Source organism: Bos mutus, chromosome 16 (genome assembly GCF_027580195.1).
Source record: "Bos mutus isolate GX-2022 chromosome 16, NWIPB_WYAK_1.1, whole genome shotgun sequence".
In the NCBI taxonomy this organism is placed as follows: Eukaryota; Metazoa; Chordata; class Mammalia; order Artiodactyla; family Bovidae; genus Bos; species Bos mutus.
In genome coordinates this window covers 50,608,574-50,622,840 of record NC_091632.1, presented here as the reverse complement: position 1 = coordinate 50,622,840, position 14,267 = coordinate 50,608,574, and the positions used below count along the sequence as shown (strand labels likewise).

Genomic DNA, 14,267 nt, shown 5'->3' with positions numbered 1-14,267 from the left:
GTCGGACACGACTGAGTGACTAACACTTTCAGTGTTTGGTTTGCTTTTGCAGGGATGTTTAGGTGTACGAATTTCCTCTTCAGTATTAAGGAAAAGTATCAGTTTGATTAAGGAATCACTAAAACTGTGTCTTGAAAAACAATTAAATCCAATTTGAATTGATAAATATATTTTAGTCCACAAAGCTAGGAATTAGTTTGTCTCTCCTGACTGCTACCAAACTGCTTGGTAGATTTTATCATTCTAGTTTTTAAAGAAAATACCCTAAGTCAGGCAGTGTTCACAGACACCTGCAACCATGCTGAGTCCCACACAACAGGATTTGAAAGAACAACTTCATTTCTATGCATTTCACAGCCTGCAATGTAGTTGGCGATGGGCAGAGTTAAAAAACAACAGTTGTTCTGTTGGTTGCTGTGGTGATGGCCTCAAGTTGGTAGCATTCCAGAGGTGAATGTCTCAGCTCATTTGGGTGAGGCAGAAATGACGTGATGCTTAGAGTTTGGCTCTCCAGGTGTGTTTTTAATGTGACAGTTACTGCAGAGAAATGTCTATTCTGAGACTGGCTGATTTTATTTTTAATGTTTCACCTGAAAACATTTTAATGTCAGTTGACACCCGCCCCCACCCCCCATCACCATTTCCAGCAGCCGTTTCTCAGTGCTCAGTCTCTCTGAATTTTGTGCCACGTTTACCATTGAGGGTGACTTACCATTCTTAGATCCTTTTTTCCATGGTACTGAAATAAGGGCTCACCTTTCTGTTTGTTTTTCGTGACTCTGTCAGTGTCCACTTTTCTTTGTTACAAAGTATGATTCTCTGATGTTATTGCCTGTGTCCTCTGTCTGACTCTTTCTTGGTCCCTTCTCCCTTCTCTCTCTCTCCTACTCTTCATTTCCCCATCCACCACTCATGTCTATACAGATGATTCCTGAATCCATGTAACCAGCCCAGAGTTCTCTCTCAAGTTTCAAATTCACATTTCTAATTCGCTGTTAGAATCTTAAGATGCTCCTTTGTTGTTGTTCAGTCGCTAAGTCATGTCTGACTCTTTGTGACCCCATGCCAGGCTTCCCTGTCCTTCACTATCTCCCAGAGTTTGCTTAAACTCATGTTCATTGAGTCAGTGATGCTGTCCAACCATTTCATCCTCTTCTGCCCCCTTCTCCTCTTGCCTTCAATCTTTCCAGGCATCAGGGTCTTTTCCAGTGAGTCGTCTCTTTGCATCAGGTGGCCAAGGTTTTGAAGCTTCAGTTTCAGCACCAGTCCTTCCAGTGAATAGCCAGGGTTGATTTCCTTTAGGATTGACTGGTTTGATCTCCTTGGATGCTTTAAACTCAACTTGTTGAAAATATACTCATACTCCTACCTCAATTTTGGTAAATAATATGGCTCTCTAATTAGCCACCCAGAATTGAGTCCTTGAGGCCATCTTTAATCCTCCCCTCTCCCATTTGTATCCAAGCATTGGTTGAGTTATAACCAGGCACTCAGGTCTACCACATCCTCACCTTCATCACCCAGGCTTAGCTGTCATCGCCTGACACTTGGACTCTTAAAATAGTCTTTCACTTTAATTGATTCAGGATGCTACTTGCTGGAGTAATCTCCAGAAGCACAGTTTCAGCTGAGCCTTCCCTCATACTCAGAATATGCTCTGTGGACAGAAGAAAATCTCTGTTCCTAAGTGTGGTATTCAGGCCCTTTGTGCCCTGTCCCCATTCCCTATGTTCTGCCTTAGCACAGCTATCTGCACCCACATGCCAGTGCTCTGGCTGCTCAGGAAATGGGTTTTGTTTTCTTTTTATAAAATAATTTTATTTACTTGTGTATTTGTTTTTGACTCTGCTGGGTCGTCTTTGCTGTGCAGGCTTTTCTCTAATTGTGGTACTTGGTGCCTACTTTCTCATTGTGGTGCATGAGGCTTCTCTTGTTGCAGAGCATGGGGCTTTAGGGCATGTGGGCTTCAGTATTTGCGGCGTATGGGCTCAGTAATTGTGGCTCCTGGGCTCTAGAGCACAAACTCAGTAGTTGTGGCTCATGGGCTTAGTTGCTCCACAACATGTGGGGTCTTCCTGGACCAGGGATTGAACCTGTGTCTCCTCCACTGACAGGTGGATTCTTTACCACTGAGTCACCAGGGAACCCTGGGTTTTACTTTCTTACTGACTTGTCTTTGCTTTGAAAACTCTTTCCCTCAACCTCTGTTATCTTTACATTTTTCTTATTATATAACAAACTTTAAATGATGAATGTAACCTCACATAAATTTTGGAATACAACAGAAAAATTTTAGAAAGGACCTAAAATTCTTTTTTTTTTGGTTTTATTTTTTTTTTAATTTTATTTTAACTTTACAATATTGTATTGGTTTTGTCATATATCAAAATGAATCTGCCACAGGTATACATGTGTTCCCCATCCTGAACCCTCCTCCCTCCTCCCTCCCCATACCATCCCTCTGGGTCATCCCAGTGCACCAGCCCCAAGCATCCAGTATCGTGCATCGAACCTGGACTGGCGACTCGTTTCATATATGATATTATACATATTTCAATGCCATTCTCCCAAATCATCCCACCCTCTCCCTCTCCCACAGAGTCCAAAAGACTGTTCTATACATGAGTGTCTCTTTTGCGGTCTCGTATACAGGGTTATTGTTACCATCTTTCTAAATTCCATATATATGCGTTAGTATACTGTATTGGTGTTTTTCTTTCTGGCTTACTTCACTCTGTATAATAGGCTCCAGTTTCATCCACCTCATTAGAACTGATTCAAATGTATTCCTTTTAATAGCTGGGTAATACTCCATTGTGTATATGTACCACAGCTTTCTTATCCGTTCATCTGCTGATGGACATCTAGGTTGCTTCCATGTCCTGGCTATTATAAACAGTGCTGTGATGAACATTGGGGTACACGTGTCTCTTTCCCTTCTGGTTTCCTCAGTGTGTATGCCCAGCAGCGGGATTGCTGGATTAACCTACAGCCCAGATTATTGTACCCAGCAAGGATCTCATTCAAATATGAAGGAGAAATCAAAAGCTAAAATTCTTATATAATCATATCACTCAGATATAAGAACTAGTGTGTGTTTTTATATATATATGTGTGTGTGTGTATATATATATACATATGTATATATATATACATATATATATGTATATATATATTTACCACACATTCAAGGGCTTCCCTGGTGGCTCAGATGGTAAAGAATCTGCCTGCAATGGAGGAGACCCAGGTTTGATCCCCTGGAGAGATGGCAACCCACTCCTGTATTCTTGCTTGGAGAATTCCATGGACAGAGGACTGGCTGGCTACAGTCCATGGGGTCGCAGAGAGTCAGACACAACCGAGCTACTAACACACATGCCAAACTTTTAGTTTTGTGATATTGATAAACACTGTATGTACAGATTTTACATCAGCTCTTTTTACTTTATGTTTTAAGCACTTTCTGGTGCATTAAATATTATTTAAGAATATGTGTCTAATGTCTGCAAAATGTTTTATCATATGAATGTACTGTAACTTACTTGAAATCTACTGGTCTGTGTAGTCAGTAATTTTAAAGAGGTGTAGTTTTCCATTGCATTTTAAAGATGATTATTCCATTGCATTTTAAAGATGATTATCCAGAGTGAAGTAAGCCAGAAGGAAAAACACCAATACAGTATACTAACGCATATATATGGAATTTAGAAAGATGGTAACGATAACCCTGTACACGAGACAGCAAAAGAGACACTGACGTATAGAACAGTCTTATGGACTTTGTGGGAGAGGGAGAGGGTGGGAAGATTTGGGAGAATGGCATTGAAACATGTAAAATATCATGTATGAAACGAGTCGCCAGTCCAGGTTCAATGCACGATACTGGATGCTTGGGGCTAGTGCACTGGGACGACCCAGAGGGATGGTATGGGGAGGGAGGAGGGAGGAGGGTTCAGGATAGGGAACACATGTATACCTGTGGTGGATTCATTTTGATATTTGGCAAAACTAATACAATTATGTAAAGTTTAAAAATAAAATAAAATTAATTAAAAAAAAACATTTTTCTTAGTTTTTAAATTTATGTTTCCATGGTAACAGAGCCATCAACCAACAAATGTGTCCTTTTCTCCTACAAATAAATAATGTTTTCCCCAAGGAAGAAAATGATAATAACACATTTATACACTTTAATAAGAAACCTATCTTGGGAGCTTCTAAGAAAAGTCTTCCTTTCTTTTCCATATCTCCTTCCTTAAAGACTTGTCCATGAACTAAAGTTTCTGCATCAAGGAAAAAACACAAGTCTAAAAAAGCTTTTGGTGTCATGAAAACATGAGTTACAAATCCAGGACAAAGATTTCAGCTGGCCTTTTTCAAAAAAAAAAAATAAATAAATAAAGATGATTATCCCTATACTGTTTCTTTAGGACACATGGTTTATTTCCTCTGTCCTCCCTCTCTTATTTCTGTTATTATCCCTTTATTTTCCCTAGAATGAGGAGTGTTCAGTGAAGATTAAGCATTTGGCTGTAAGCAGGGGCATGGGCTTGTCCATGGATCCACCCACTTTTGGCTTGAGTGCTTATAATGTCTTCTCACACCCACAACCTGGACTGGTGGTGTTATGAGCAGTTTCTAATTCCTGCACTGGTCTGTCGGATTAATGGGATCCTCTTCTATCCTCACTGTTTGTCTCTCTAATGCACTAATAAATGGACAAAGCACATGAAAATCCACAGCCCTGATGTCTCCTAATGTTATCAGGGCTCTTCAGACTTTGCTGTACAAGCCACCTTATAGTGTTTTGCTTTGTACAATCATACCCCCTTTCAAGAAGTGCTTTATGTCTTAAGTGATCCTGTTTACACCCTCTCTTCTTGTTTTAAGGAATTAGTTTCTATAGAAAGTTGAGGAAAGAATAGAATGGATTAAAGTTGAAGCCAAGACACAATTTCTCTCATTGACTGCACTACAGAAGGAGTGCTCCTAGTACTTTGAATACTGAGAATTCCTTGGGGTGGAATTAGAAGAATAAGGAATGTCTGATCTCTGCTGAAGCTGGTAACACTGTTGCATTTTAGGCAGTAAACCATGTTCTGGTCAGTCACAATCCTCAGTTCAGCTCTGCAAGTTGGTGACGAGTGGAAATTCTTTAGGGTTCTTTATTGGAGAACCATCTGCCTTAGCTTCTCTTTCTGTGTTAACATGTTACTTCAGCTGTGAGACTTATTAACTGTAAGTCACACATCAAAAGCACCCCATGGTTCTGTGAAGCCCATCTAAAATGGCCTTTGTGTGAACTGATCCTGATGTGCAGGGGAACTTGGCCCCAAATCTTTATCCCTGTGTTCTCTTAACATGTGGGTTATTCTGCGTTCATTTGGCTTAATCTGTGTATATTTTAACCCCTTTGCCAGTCTAAATTCATTAAGGAAGGAAGTACCTTATTTACCTTGCCATTTTCTCAATAGAAATCTGGGAAAAGAGGTGGGGTGAGTGGAAACAGAACATGAGTACACGTAGCACACTAGGCCAGGTGCACGATGCTTTACTTGTGCCATTGCATATGACCGTTACATTCTGGTCAATTGCATACGTGGGTGGGGGTCTCCTTTTCAGTGCCAATGTCACATTAAAAAGGAGTGATCACAAATATACACATATTTATAAATAAGTTTATTTATTAAAATCCATATGGTTTTTCCTGTGGTCATGTATGGATGGGAGAGTTGGACTGTGAAGAGGGCTGAGTGCCGAAGAATTTGATGCTTTTGAACTGTGGTGTTGGAGAAGACTCTTGAGAGTCCCTTGGACTGCAAGGAGATCCAACCAGTCCATTCTGAAGGAGATCAGCCCTGGGATTTCTTTGGAAGGAATGATGCTAAAGCTGAAACTCCAGTACTTTGGCCACCTGATGCAAAGAGTTGACTCATTGGAAAAGACTCTGATGCTGGGAGGGATTGGGGGCAGGAGGAGAAGGGGACGACAGAGGATGAGATGGCTGGATGGCATCGCTGACTCGATGGACGTGAGTCTGAGTGAACTCTGGGAGTTGGTGATGGACAGGGAGGCCTGGTGTGCTGCGATTCATGGGGTCACAGAGTCGGACACGACTGAGCGACTGATCTGATCTGATCTGATCTAGTCAAGCCATGTAATGTCTACGCTCATTTCCCATTGACAGTTGAGAAAACTGAGCTTTGGAGAGTTTACAGAATTTACCCAGACTCACATGACTATGAAGTGACAAAACTGGTATCAAAATCCAGATCAGATCAATTATAAAGCCTCTTTGTCTTCCTCCCACGTCCCCTACTTCTGATAAATTTATGCTGAGGTGTTCAGTTAATGTGCAATTGAGTACAAAGTGCATTCTCTTTCTTTAATACTTGCTTTTAATTGGAGGATAATTGCTTTACAATGGTGTGTTGGTTTCTGCTGTAGAACAATGTGAATCAGCTGGAAGTAGACATATATTCCCTCCTCCGGAGCTTCCCTCCCTTGCTCCCATCCCACCCCTTTAGGTTGTCACAGAGCACTGAACTGAGCTCCCAGTGTCACACAGCAGCTTTCTACGAGCCACCTATTTTACACATGACAGTGTATATATGTCAGTGCTAGTCTCTATGTATATATGTATACAGAGACAGTGTATATATGTCAGTGCTAGTTTCTATGTATATATGTATACAGAGACAGTGTATATATGTCAGTGCTAGTCTCTATGTATATATGTATACAGAGACAGTGTATATATGTCAGTGCTACTCTCTATGTATATATGTATACAGAGACAGTGTATATATGTCAGTTCACCCCACCCTCTCCTTTCTCCTGCTTTCTCCACAAGTCTGTTCTCTATGTCTTCATCTCTATTCCTGCCCTGCACATAGGTTTATCAGTACCATTTTTCTAGATTCTCTCTCTATATATATTCAGTTCAGTTCAGTCGCTCAGTCGTGTCTGACTCTTTGCGACCCCATGGACTGCAACACGCCAGGCCTCCCTGTCCATCACCAACTCCCAGAGTTTACTCCAACTCTTGTCCACTGAGTCAGTGATGTCCTCCAACCATCTCATCCTCTGTTGTCCCCTTCGCCTGCCTTCAATCTTTCCCAGCATCAGGGTCTTTTCCAGTGAGTCAGTTCTTTGCATCAGGTGGCCAAAGTATTGGCGTTTCAGCTTCAACATCAGTCCTTCCAACATTCAGGACTGATTTCCTTTAGGATGGACTGGTTGAATCTATATATATGTATATATGTATGTGTATATATGTATGTATACATATATACATATATATATTAATATACAATATTTGTTTTTCTCATTATCTTTTTAAAAAATCAATCAATCTAACAAGAAGAGGCCAAAATTTCCTTTCTACTTTGCAAAAAAAGAAAAAGAAACAGAAAATCTTTATTTTGTGTTCAGAGATAGTGAATAATGGGAGAGATGTTTAGGTATTTGGATTTCATAAAACTATTCTAATTTTTTAAGTCTTTGCTATCTTTTGGTAAGCTTTTGTTAAGAAGTTATTCATGTATCTTAAAAATTTAATCTGTTGGCTAGTGGACTGTGTCTGAGGGAAGTTTGCCCACGTTCTTTGGAATGCTACTTTGTTTTCAAACCATCTGAGTTGTACATTTGGCATCAGCTGCTGCTATTTTTCTCTTGATCATCTTGCCTATAGCAGTTGTGGGTGAGACATTATTGCATATGTACTCCCTAAAATACATACTTCTCATTTACAAACACTTGTACATATGAACCCTACTTGCTAATGTGGCATTTGATTTTTTTAAAAGGTTTAGGTATTTATTGACTGGTGGGTCTTCGTTGCTGCATGTGGGCTTTCTCTAGTTGTGGTGCACGGGCTTCTCGTTGGCATGGCTTCTCACGTTGTGGAACACGGGCTCTAGCTGTTTGGGCTTCCATAATTGCAGCGTGTGGGCTCAGAAGTTGCCACACCCTGGCTTGGCTGTTTCATGGCATATGGGATCCTCCCGGACCAATGATCGAACAGGTGTCCACTGCTTTGCAAGGCGGATTCTTAACCACTGGACCAGGGAAGCCCCAGCATTTGATTTTAAAGGGAGATTTTCATATGTGTTTGCAATTAAGTGAAGTTGCTCAGTCGTGTCCAACTCTTTGCAACCCCATGGACTGTAGCCTACCAGGCTTCTCCATCCATGGGCTTTTCCAGGCAAGAATACTGGAGTGGGTTGCCATTTCCTTCTCCAGGGGATCTTTCTGACCCAGGAATCGAACTCGGGTCTCCCACATTGCAGGCAGACGCTTTACCCTCTGAGCCACCAGGGAAGCCCCATTTGCAATGAACTAGAACATAAAAACTGAGATAGAAGACTGAGATGCAACGCTGCTTTAACCTTTGTATATGTTCTAATGATATCTTCTTTGGTGAGATAAGAAATTCCTTGAGAGAGGATTCCTGCCGAGTTTGGATAAGTGATGACAACACCCCTTTCCAGTGTGGGTGCGTTGGGTGGAAGGTGCCTCTGTGCTCTCCCTTGCCTCCATAGCTTCTCCTCTCACTTAAGCAGCACCAGGCACAGTCGTGCCTCAACCCTGTTGTCTTCCCTGCCATTCCCAGTCTCCCCTCGAAGCAGGTTGTTTGAGAGTCTGTTTGATCTCTGATGCACCTGAAAAACTGAAATATGATGAAGGCTTCCCTCACTTAGAATATGGACTCAGCAACCCATGTGCTTTCTAAATATGCTCTGAGGTTACTCTGTAAATATTTCTTCAGTCAATAAATGAGATAAGTGCACCCTTTTGTTAAACACTTATTTAACAACTACTGTGTCATAGAATCTGAAACTATAAAATTGGATGAGTTGTATAGAATCTAATTGTTGAGGAAGGTTACTAGATGTTACTGTACGACATGGTGAGTATTATGATAGAAGCCTGGAAAGGCTATTAAGGGAAAGCAGAAGACAAATAAATCAAGCTTATGAATCAGGGAATATTTCCTGATAACTGGACAATGGGACTAAATTTTGAAATATGAATGGGCATTTACTAGGTGGCGAATGTCCACAGGGCAGAAAGAAGAAAAAGTGTATGCAAAAAAAAGTACAGTTTTAAGGAAAAGATGCTGCAATTAGTTTGAATTGATGGACTGGGCTGAACTCGAGCATCAAGAGAAGCTGAGCAGCTTCAAGGAGTCCAAGGGTGCCCTTGGTGAGCATGTATGACCAGCTTTTTAGCCTCGGTCCTAAAGGTACCTCATTGAGTTGCTAAACTTACATTAATTAATTTCCAGTGGCAAGTCACAGAGATACTGGACTAATACAAGTCTAATTCTGCTCAGCTTCTCGTTGAGACTTGAGTTCAATCCATTCACTGAAACTTGTCCCCACAGCCCATCTCCTCACCACTGCACAGTGTGTATGCAGTTTGTGTGGAAGGAAAACCTACTCTCTCTAGCCTGTCAGCACAAGTTTTGCCACAGCCACTTGGAGAAGTACTGCTCAGTACTTATCAAGGATGGTCTGGGTGTGGGTGTCTCTTGCATGGCTCAGGACTCCCCGCTTCGAACACCAGAGGACTTCGTGTTTCTGTTGCTGCTCAGTGAAGAATCGAGAGACAAATACAGGCACTACATCTTCAGGGATTTCATGGAGAGTCACTGCCAGCTCCAGCTGTGTCATGCAGACTGCCCCATGGTTATCCGGGTACAGGAGCCCTGAGCTCACCAAGTACAGTGCCAGTGGTGCAACAAAATCTTCTGTTTTAAGTGTCATCAGATGTATCATGCCTCCACAGACTGCGCCACAACCTGGAAATGGATCTCAAAGTGTGCAGATGACTCTGAGTCGGCCACTACATTAGTGCTCACACTGAAGACTGTCCCAAGCACAACATCTGCATTGAGAAGAATGAAGACTGCAGTCACATGCAATGCTCCCAAGTGTAAACATGACTTTTGCTGAATATGTCTAGGAGATTGGAAGACCCACGGGAGTGTAGGAGTACTATGAGTCATGAAGAAGGTACAAGATGAACTCTGACATTGTCAATCAGAGACAGCAAGCCCAGGCTAGGGAACCCCTCAAGACATTCTTGTTCTACTTTGAGAGAGGCACAGACATACCAGTGGATTCATGAGAAGATTCAGGAGAGGGTCATGAATAATCTGGACACACGGATCGATTGGTAGTACCTACAGAAGGATGCCAGCTCTTGGACAAGTGTTGATATATACCCTGCAGGACATACACCTGTGTGCATACTATGTGGAGTCTGGACTCAGGAAGAAACTGAATACCAGTAGATTCAACTAGAGGTTGAGATCCAAAACCTGTCATAAAAGGTGAAGCATGTGGACAGCTATGACCAGATGCATACAACAGAGCAGTGGAAGAGAATCCTGCTGAAGGAATTTTGTGACACCTGCGTTGTGCATGGACATACTGGTGTGAGGAAGATGTGGCTGCAAGGTCTTGCGGTTGCCCTACTGCATGCTACAGGCTTTCACAACGCTAGGCAACAGTCAGAGCCTCACTCCTAAGAGATGGTGGCCACATACCTCTTAGTCAATTTCTGTTTGTTTTTTTTAAATCTTTTCATTCCTACCAGGGTAGAGGCCGTGTTGAATTGGCCTCTTCTCAGGACCTTTAGTTCCCCCAGGATGGTTGTTGGGAGGGGGGAAATTTTTCCTGAGTGACTGGTAATAGTATAAGATCATTGTGCTTGTGCTGAGTCACTTGGTTGTGTCGGACCCTTTGTGACCCCATGGGATGTAGCCCACCAGCCTACATGGAGATTCTCCAGGCAAGAATACTGAAGAGGGTTGTCATGCCCTCCTCCAGGGGATCTTCCCAATCCAGGTCATTACAACCTATGTAATATTTAGTGGTTGTACAATTATATGAAAAAGGAGGGGGGCAAAGAAACCATAGAATTACACAGAACCCTTTTAAAAATAAATTGGCATTGGAATGTTAAAAAATAAACTGAAAGTAAGTGATAAAAGATGGAATCTTAAAATATCAGGAAGGAGCAAAGAACATGTTAAGTGAAAGTATGGGTAAATACAGTAATTTTTCTTCTCCTCTTCAGTTTTCTGTGTTATATTTGACAGTTGAAGCAGAAACTACAACTGTGTCTAATGTGGCTAAGTGTATATGAAGGAAATATTGAAGGCGACTATATTGTAAAAAAAAAGAGGATAAAGATATATAAAGTGAGTTAAATTTTCTGTATGTCACTCAAGTTGGTAAAATAATGATACCCAAGTAGATTTTGATAAATTATGTGTCTATAATGTAAAACCTTAAAGCAACAAAAAGGATTACTCATAGAAATTCACCTAACAAGACTGTAAAGGTATCAAAATGAAATTTTATAAAATATTCGAATAATCCACAGGAAGGCAGGATAACTAAAGCATATGTAAAAAACAGAAAAAAATTACAAAGGCAGACTTAAGACCTAACATTTCAGTCAATCATTACATTAAAAATAAATCACTCAGTGAAAGGTTGTTGCTGAACCACGAAAAGACGCTGGGATTCTTGGCCTCCGGAGGAGAATTCAATCTGGGGCCAGAGACGAGGCTTGATCGCTCAGAGCTTTTGTGTAATAAAGTTTTATTAAAGCATAAAGGAGATAGAGAAAGCTTCTGACATAGGCATCAGAAGGGGGCAGAAAGAGTACCCCCCTGTTAGTCTTCAGCTGGATGTTATATAGTCACTACCAGTTTGTTCATGAAAGAAAGGAATGTCTTAAAACTCAGAATGGCACCAGGTCCCTCATCCATAAGATGTATTTTGGGATAATCTTGGCACCAGATGAGTCATCCCAAGCCATGATTGACTTGAATCTTGTAGAAGGGCAGATTACCATACAAATAGTTTCGTTTACGTAGATTAGGGGAACAATATCTGAGTATAATATAATGGTTTGTCAAGTAGGTTCTGAGCCATTAGGCGGAACCCGACTTGAAGACAGAGTCTGGGGTAAATGCATAGTACATTAACATAGCTTAAGACAGACATTTCCATAAGAAAAATGCATTGGTTAACTCAAGGTTTGAGAATAGTTAACTTCAGGTGGAACCAGGTGTCATTATGGCAACAGTATTTTAAGAGAAACTTTTTAAAATTTGTATAGAGAAGGGAAGAGAAAAAAAAAAATATCACTAGTTTGTTTCCTCCTGCCGCTTAAGAGAGATAAAAAATGTCTGACGCTTGCAGCCTATTTCCTCCATTTGGAGACCCCTGACCTTTGTGCCTTTTAGTTACCCTCTCATCAAGTATACCAATAAAAACAGAGTTTGGCAGAGTGGATCTGAAAACATGACCCAACTATACACTGTCTATAAGGAACTGACTTCAAACACAATAATAAACAGATAGAAAGTGAAGAATAGAAAAATTTATACAAATATTAAAAGAAACAATAAGTGACTATATTAATATTATATAAATTAGGCTTCAAGGTCAAAAATTACTAGAAACAGAGGGGGACATTATGTAATGATAAAAATGTCAATCTTGCAAAAAGATAGCAGTCTGAAATATGTATGCATCAAAAAGTGGTTGTGAAATATTTCAAACACAGCTCATAACATTGAAAGGAGAAGTAGACAGATCTACAGTTTAGCTTGAGACTTCAACAATTCTCTCTCAAAAGTGGATTAGAACAACTGGATAGAAAAACAACAAGGTTGTAGAAGAACTGAGCAACACCTTCAACCAGCAGGATCTAATCAATATTTAAAGAATACTCTGTAAGTAAGATATATACTTTTGTTCAATCCCTCGGTCATGTCTGACTCTTTGCAACCCTATAGACTACAGCATGCCTGGCTTCCCTGTCCTTCACCATCTCATGGAGCTTGTGCAAATTCATGTCCATTGAGTTGGTGATGCCATCCAATCACCTCATGTTCTGTCGTGCCCTTCTCCTCCTGCCTTCAATCGTATGTATATAAAGATATATATATACACACACACACACACATATATATATATATGTACATTTCCAAATCCTTATGGAACAATGCCAAGATAGACCACATCTTAGGACATAAAACTCCTTTCAGTAAACTGTAAATAATCTAACCCATAAATAGTGTGTTTTTTGACCACAGTGGAAACAAATTAGAAATTAATAACAACAAAAAAAAGAAATTAATAACAAAATAATAATAGGAAAATCTCCAAACACTTGGCCACTAAACAACATAGTACCAGATAAATCATGAGTCAAAAAGGAAGACAAATAGGAAATAAACAATATAGACTGAATGAAAATGAAAGTACAGTATATCAAAGTTTGGAAGAGAAAGGAGTTCTCTCTAAAATTGAACAAAGCAAAGATGTTTACCCTCACCACTCTCATTCAGCACAGTGCTTAAAGTTTTGGCAAGTACAGTAGCTCAAGAAAAGGAAAGGACATTCAGTTAGAAAGGAAGAGGTCTCTGTTTGCCAATGACATGATTGATTATGTGGAAAATTCCAGGGAATCTATGAAAAAGCTCCTAGAACTATGAAGTGAGTTTAGCAAGATCATGGGATATATGATACAAATCTTAAACTCACTTGTATTTCTATTATCATAGCAGTGAAAATTGTGAACACCAAAATTAAAAATGCAATACCATTTACAACTGCTAAAGATAAAATTGAAATGTTATATATAAACATAATGAAACAAGATATATGCTGAAAACTGTGCAATGCTGATCTAGTAAATCAAAGATTTAAATGAATGGAGAGACATATGTTCATGGACTGGTTGACTCAAAACATTAACAATGTCGGTTCTCCCCTGAATTGATATATAGGTGTAATATAATTTCTATCAAAATGCCAACAAATATTTTTGTAGATATAGGCAAGAATGCTCTAAGATTTATAATGAAAAGCAGAGGAATTAGAATAGCTAAAACCATTTCAGAAAAGAAGGATAAAGTTGGAAGAATCTGTCTTCTCAATTTTAAGACTTATTATATAGCTACAGTAATCAAGATTGTGTGGTATTGTCAAGAGGGACATATACATAGATTAATGGAACAGAATACAGTAACCAGAAACAGACCCATACAAATATGACCAACTGATTTTTGACAAAATTGCACAATTTGAAGGAGGAAAGGTAGCATTTTCATCAAAAGGTGATGGGGTAATTGGACACTCGGGAGGAAAAGTGAACCTCAACCTCTCATGTTTCTCATACTAAAATTAACTGAAAATGGATTATGAGCTTAAATATAAAGTAAACTGATAAAGCTT

General features: G+C 40.0%; 1 protein-coding gene and 1 pseudogene across 1 annotated transcript in view; both read left to right on the top strand.

The window, feature by feature from the left end:
• RGS7 (regulator of G protein signaling 7) overlaps positions 1–14,267 on the top strand; it is a 486,897-nt gene that overhangs the window by 84,608 nt on the left and 388,022 nt on the right.
• On the top strand, positions 9,236–10,537 carry LOC138991236 (E3 ubiquitin-protein ligase ARIH2 pseudogene; annotated as a pseudogene).